Genomic DNA, 7,500 nt, shown 5'->3' with positions numbered 1-7,500 from the left:
TAGTTTGATGAGTTAAAGTTAAAGTAAAAACATAAGTTGCCATGATTTACTGATCATATTTTTTTTACAGTAAACTGGTAGGTCACAATAATATAATGCAACATCAAATCATGAATATAGTTTAGAATAGAGTTAGAATTAACTTTAGCTGAAGTTTAACTGCAGTTTAACTTTTAAAATTCATCCATCAGTCACTTGTCATATTAAACAGATGCCAATATGAACCAGTGTTATTTCAGTATCATTGAGATATAGCTTTTAGTAATATTTTTAATAATTTAAATTTTAGTTAAAGTTTTAGTATTTTTCTAAATTATTTTTAGTATTTTTATTTTTGTGTGTTTTTGACATTTTTATAAATTTTTTGCTTTTATATATATAATTTTAATTATTTTTATATATAATATAAATTATATTTATATATATTTAATTATATATAATTATATTTTTTTCAGTTTTGGCTGTAGTTATTTAAGTACATCAAAATAAACTAAATGGAAATGAAAAATGTTGCCTTGGCAACTAGCAAAAATTACACAAGTTTAAGCTTTTAAAAATATATTTTTTTTATTTGAGTTAAAGTTTAAAAGTAACAAAAAAAAATTATGGTTTTAGTTTCATGCCCCCCCCCCCTCCATCCTCAAACAAAACATTTTAACATCAAAAACCTTTTTGTTCACTTTAATACAGTACAAATTTGGGCCACTTACTTGATATGAAAAGTAAAATCTGTCCTGAAGCAGAACCAGTTGAGAATCACGGATTTATTTAACTGCAGTCAAGGCGATGTAAGTTATTGTAGGTTATTGCTTGAAGTTAATTAGTTCAGCTGATCAGGAGTCAGTCTTCATATGTATTCTTGAAGTGATGAATATGTAGAAGGAACTGTTCCAGAAGTGCTTAAGAGGACGAATATCTCGGGAAGTGCTTAACATCAGATGGTCAGCATGTAGAAACTGCTAAAACCCTCTCTGTGAAGCTCAGTCTCTAAATTTATACTCTTTAAAACATAAAATATTCAAGCTTGGAAAAGGAAAAAAATCTACATAAGCCATCCAACCTTGCTAATCGACTAGAAACCCACATATTTACATGATGCAGTCCTTATTCTGTTTATAACTGACTCGAAGTCTGCCAAAACAACTAGTGAATCACAATTAGTACCAGGTACACAATGGATAAACCAACATTATTGACTTGAGTATGAATGTGTAGTTGAGTTTGAATAATGACTTGAGTCATATTAGATGAAGATGGTCCATAAAAATTGCATGTTTTTCTGATTAATTTTCTCTGGGGAAATCTAGATGCCATAGATCTGCATATTTCCATGTAGATCAGGCATATATCAGGCAGAATGCATGTGTCTAAAGAAAATAAAAACAGTCATGAGAAGTTTGCACCAAAGGACTATTTAACAGCTGGTTACTAGTAACGCCTCATAAATGACAGATATCGTTATATAAGAGTGATTTTGTGAAACTGTTGCTGTGCAGTAAATAAACATGACTGGATGAGAATAGAGATGATGTGCAGCTTTCACTCAGTGTTCTGGATGGACGTATTCATCAATGTGTGTGCACATGCATCATAAACACAAACTCAATCAGCTCTCACTCACAGCAACTACACTCTTTGACCAACGACATACAGTCATACAAATATGAAAATAATGCACTCAGGTGCAGGTAAACAAGTAAAGCTTCACTTTTTGTCAACAGCACTTACAACTGAAAACTGAAGTTTTTTTTCCCAGAATAGTGAGTTTACACCTCACAATTCTACATTTACTTCTTGCAATTCTAAGTTTACACCTCACAATTCTAAGTTTAGACCTTAGAAAATTCTAAGTTTAGACCTCTTAGAAAATTCTAAGTTTACGCCTTACAATTCTAAGTTTACACCTCGCAATTCTAGATTTACGTCTCGGAATTCTAAGTTTACACCTCGCAATTCTAGATTTACGTCTCGGAATTCTAAGTTTACGCCTCGCAACGTCTCGCAATTCTAAGTTTACGCCTCGCAATTAAGTTTACGTCTTGCAATTCTAAGTTTACATCTCACAATTCTAAGTTTCCCCTGATGCAATTCAAAATGTACGCCTCGCAATTCTAAGTTCACGCCTCACAATTCTAAGTTTACGCCTCGCAATTCTAAATGTATGTCTTGCAATTCTAAGTTTACACCTCGCAATTCTAAGTTTACACCTCGCAATTCTAAGTTTATGCCTCGCAATTCTAGATTTACATCTCGCAATTCTAAGTTTACACCTCACAATTCTAAGTTTACACCTCACAATTCTAAGTTTATGCCTCGCAATTCTAAGTTTACACCTCACAATTCTAAGTTTATGCCTCGCAATTCTAGATTTACTTCTCGCAATTCTAAGTTTACACCTCACAATTCTAAGTTTATGCCTCACAATTCTAAGTTTATGCCTCACAATTCTAAGTTTATGCCTCACAATTCTAAGTTTATGCCTCACAATTCTAAGTTTATGCCTCACAATTCTAAGTTTATGCCTCACAATTCTAAGTTTATGCCTCGCAATTCTAGATTTACGTCTCACAATTCTAAGTTTAAGTCTTGCAATTCTAAGTTTACGCCTCGGAATTCTATGTTTATGCCTCGCAATTCTAAGATTACACCTCCCAATTCTAAGTTTACATCTCACAATTCTAAGATTACGCCTCGCAATTCTAAGTTTTCGTCTCGCATTTCTGACTTTGCAATTCTAAGTTTATGCCTCGCAATTCTAGATTTACATCTCGCAATCCTAAGTTTACACCTCGCAATTCTAAATTTATGTCTCGCAATTCTAAGTTTATGCCTCACAATTCTAAGTTTACACCTCACAATTCTAAGTTTACACCTCGCAATTCTAAGTTTATGCCTCGCAATTCTAGATTTACATCTCGCAATTCTAAGTTTACACCTCGCAATTCTAAATTTATGTCTCGCAATTCTAAGTTTATGCCTCGCAATTCTAGATTTACGTCTCACAATTCTAAGTTTAAGTCTTGCAATTCTAAGTTTACACCTCGGAATTCTATGTTTACGCCTCGCAATTAAGTTTACGTCTCGCAATTCTAAGATTACACCTCCCAATTCTAAGTTTACATCTCACAATTCTAAGATTACGCCTCGCAATTCTAAGTTTTCGTCTCGCGATTCTGCCTTTGCGTATCGCGTTTATGACTTTGCGTCTCGCGATTCTGACTTTGCGTATCGCGTTTATGACTTTGCGTCTTGCAATTCAGAATTTGCGTCTCGCAATTCTGACTTTACTCCTCGCAATTCTAAGTTAACGCCTCGCAATTCTAAGTTTTCGTCTCGCGATTCTGCCTTTGCGTATCGCGTTTATGACTTTGCGTCTCGCAATTCTGACTTTACTCCTCGCAATTCTAAGTTAACGCCTCGCAATTCTAAGTTTACGCCTCGCAATTCAGATTTTGCGTCTCGCGTTTCTAACTTTACATCTCACGATTCTTCTGACTTTTTGTGTCTCGGAATTCTGACTATACGTTTCTGAATTCTGCCTTTGCATCTCATGATTCTGACATTTGTTCTCAGAACTGTGAGTTTATATCTCACTATTGCAAGTTAAAAACTCATAATTCTAAATTTACATCTCACAATTTTGACTATTTTCCTCAGAACTGCAAGTTTGTGTCTATCAATTTTCTCAGAACCATTTAAATTCTACGTTAATTTTGGTCATTTTTAATGGATGTATGAAGTCAGTTAACACAGAATCACATGAACTATCAACATGACTCACTAACTAACCACAAACACACACAATACTGTCTTCATCTCCAACATCTATTGATTCAGCATCTAAAACCCAACAAACCCAACAGTGTTTCTGTGCATCTTTCTTTACAATAAACGACTTGATTTTGATCTTTTTGTCACATGCAAGGACATTCAGACAATTTTAAGTGTGCAAATACATTTGTTGTGCCACTGTTGTGTTGTTTGTGCATAAGGACCATATCACTGTCATGCCTGCAGTGGAAATGGGTTCAGAACCAGCGCTAGCCTGATGATACTCAAAGTTTCACTTTTCTGCATGGCAAAGCAAACCAGAAATACACACACCAAAGTCTTTACAAAACCACCAACAAACATGGCAACGCAGACGAGGCGCTCGCCCACACAGTGATGAGCCATTAGCACACTTCACAAAAGCCCAAATATCAACCTGAATTCATCAACGACTGCGAGTGTGATGATGCCTTTATATAATAGGTCTGTAAACAAGAAGTTCAAGTCAACATGAAACGCTATTCACAACCCAATTTATTTCCATAATTTTCAAATTAGCATGATCTGCTTCTGTAATAGAAATATTTCTGAGTGAAAAATGATATTTAACAATACAAAAAGTAGAGCGAGACTTTGGAAATTGACTTGTAAAAGTGGCCTTTATATGCCAGGTAATGCAAGGAAACAGAAAGAGGACTTCATTGAGAAAGCTATTACGTTTTGATGAAAGATTATGAAAATAACCATTTCTTTGAACTTGAAGAAATGTACAGAATAATGCTTGTAATATAATAATATCAGGAATGTTCACCGCAACATGTTGACTAATATCAAGTTACTGATGTTTCAGACACAATATTGCAAGATTTTTTATTTGCTTTTGCGGTAACACTTTACAATAAGATACAATACAATAAAAAATTAATAAATACTGAACCATAATTGCTCATTGTTTATGTTAATTCATTAAGTAATGAGACTTTATTGTAAAGTGTTACAGTTTGTGTTTAAGTTTGTTTAGGTTACCTTTTATTTGATTGCTTTAACCATTTTTGCTTTGATTGCTTTGTATTTTTTATTCTTCTATTTCACCGTGTAGTGCCTTAAGAAGCTACAATAAAGTCTATAGCCATCAAATAAAGGTTATTATTATTATTATTAATGTTATCAAATTGGACTAAAACTTACTGTCTTCACTCACACTCACACACATAATCAAAAGATTATTTTTGCACTTTTTGGGGGATTTTTCCCCTACATTGTTACACTTGGTGTTGTTTCAAAAATGATTGGCTTACAAAACGTCTATCATTATGCTATATTATTACCAAATCTTGAATTCAATCTTTTTATCAACTTATTTTCTTTCAGCTAGCAGCAGGTTTTGTATTGCTTTATGGCGCTCACTGACTGTAGGCCTCATTGATCTGAGCTCATCCACCTAATTTTTAAAGTGAATATTGCCAAAATTATTCACAAAATTCACACCAAAGCTCAGATCGATGAAGCCTACAATCAATCAGCTCCAAAAAGAAACACAAAACCTGTAAAAAACTGAATCCAAGATCTGGTAATAATACAGCATTATGAGAGATTTGCAAGCAATTTTTTAAAAGCCAGTCATTTTTGATCAGGAACACTAAATCAGGTAATCAATAAATTATTGATTTTAAGTTGAGTGCTATTGATTTTTTTGAAGTTGAAAATGATTGATTTTGATTGAGTTAATAAAAAAAAGAATTCAAAAAGACACCAAAATTTGATGATATCCGTATTACTATATAATCCTTAATATTGATATTAACAGTAATTCTTACATTTAATTGCATGATGCATGAAGTTATAAAGAGTGTTGGGGAGTAACTAGTTACATGTAACGGAATTACGTAATTTAATTACAAAATAAATGTAACTGGGTAACACTTTATTTTAAGGTGTATTTGTTACATGTTACATGTACTTACTATTATAATAACAATTAATTATGCATAATTACATGCAAGTAACCTTAAGCCAAACCCTAACCATATATAGTAAGTACATGTAGTTAATTAGTATTACTCAGTACTTAAATATATAATTACTCGGTAACAAGGACACCTTGAAATAAAGTGTAAGCTGTAACTGTAATTTGTTATGCAAATGCATTTGTTAACTACACAAAGATTTGATTTCAAAATCAGTATCATAGCTATTAAACTATCTTGTTATGGTTTTAAATCTGTATTTAACCTCAGAGCGAAAAAGAGGTAAAGTCTGATTTTGTGGTGTCTGTGCTTTAAAATAAAATGTTTCTAATCTTAATTCAAGTGATGAAGGATCTTTAAAATCTGACAGTAATCAGTGTTAAGTGCTACTGTAAGGTTAACACTGCCTGCTTTAAGTGTTTCAAAATGATTAACAGTTGAAAATATTTGTTAGACCGACAGCTGCGGAAATTAAATCAGCGCACATCGATATGGAGTTATCGGAGCGATCTAATGCGGAGTGAGCAGGACCGTTCATGTCTGCAGCTGTTTTAGGAGATGATGGATCCACTTACTTTCCTGTAGACCAGCATGTTTGGAGACTCGTCAGCCACACCGTTACTGCTCTGAGCACACGAGCTCGGCTGAGCCATACTGGAGCAGAGGAACAACACCGGATACTCCTGACCCACAGACCGAGAGAGAGAGAGACGGATTACAGACAGACAGCTGGAGCCATAGAACAATGGATGGATGGATAGAGAGACAGACAATAAATAGAAACAATGAACGACAGAACATCAAACTGACAATGACAAACGACAATGACGACGGACGGACGGACGGACAGACAGACAGAGAGACAGACAGACAGAAACAATGACAGACAGACAGACAGACAGTTAGATAGATAGAAATACAGACAGACAGACAGACAGATAGATAGATAGATAGATAGATAGATAGATAGATAGATAGATAGATAGATAGATAGATAGATAGATAGATAGATACTACGTCAGTGAGAGACATAGACAGATAGATAGATAGATAGATAGATAGATAGATAGATAGATAGATAGATAGATAGATAGATAGATAGATACTAAGTCAGAGAGAGACATAGACAGATAGATAGATAGATAGATAGATAGATAGATAGATAGATAGATAGATAGATAGATAGATAGATAGATAGATAGATAGATAGATAGATACTACGTCAGTGAGAGACATAGACAGATAGATAGATAGATAGATAGATAGATAGATAGATAGATAGATAGATAGATAGATAGATAGATAGATACTAAGTCAGAGAGAGACATAGACAGATAGATAGATAGATAGATAGATAGATAGATAGATAGATAGATAGATAGATAGATAGATAGATAGATAGATAGATAGATAGATAGATACTACGTCAGTGAGAGACATAGACAGATAGATAGATAGATAGATAGATAGATAGATAGATAGATAGATAGATAGATAGATAGATAGATAGATACTACGTCAGTGAGAGACATAGACAGATAGATAGATAGATAGATAGATAGATAGATAGATAGATAGATAGATAGATAGATAGATAGATAGTTAGATAGATAGACAGACAGACAGACCGACAGACAGACAGATAGATAGACAGACGATAGATAGTTAGATAGACAGACAGACAGATAGATAGTTAGATAGATAGATAGATAGACAGACAGATATAGATAGATAGATAGTTAGATAGATAGACAGATAGACA

The 7,500-nt window shown here is 33.6% G+C and overlaps 1 long non-coding RNA gene across 1 annotated transcript in view; it reads right to left on the bottom strand.

Moving 5' to 3' along the window:
• The window catches only part of LOC107575392 (uncharacterized), an 18,566-nt gene that overhangs the window by 5,008 nt on the left and 6,058 nt on the right, over positions 1–7,500 (bottom strand). Inside the window, exon 2 of the long non-coding RNA XR_001607861.1 lies at positions 6,314–6,421. This is a non-coding gene — a long non-coding RNA (uncharacterized lncRNA). The remainder of the gene's footprint in view (positions 1–6,313; positions 6,422–7,500) is intronic.

The sequence above is a fragment of the Sinocyclocheilus grahami genome, unplaced genomic scaffold, assembly GCF_001515645.1.
Source record: "Sinocyclocheilus grahami isolate Dianchi unplaced genomic scaffold, SAMN03320097.WGS_v1.1 scaffold2608.1, whole genome shotgun sequence".
Taxonomy (NCBI): Eukaryota; Metazoa; Chordata; class Actinopteri; order Cypriniformes; family Cyprinidae; genus Sinocyclocheilus; species Sinocyclocheilus grahami.
The sequence above is the reverse complement of the archived record's forward strand: the minus strand, read 5'-3'. Positions and strand labels throughout refer to the sequence as shown.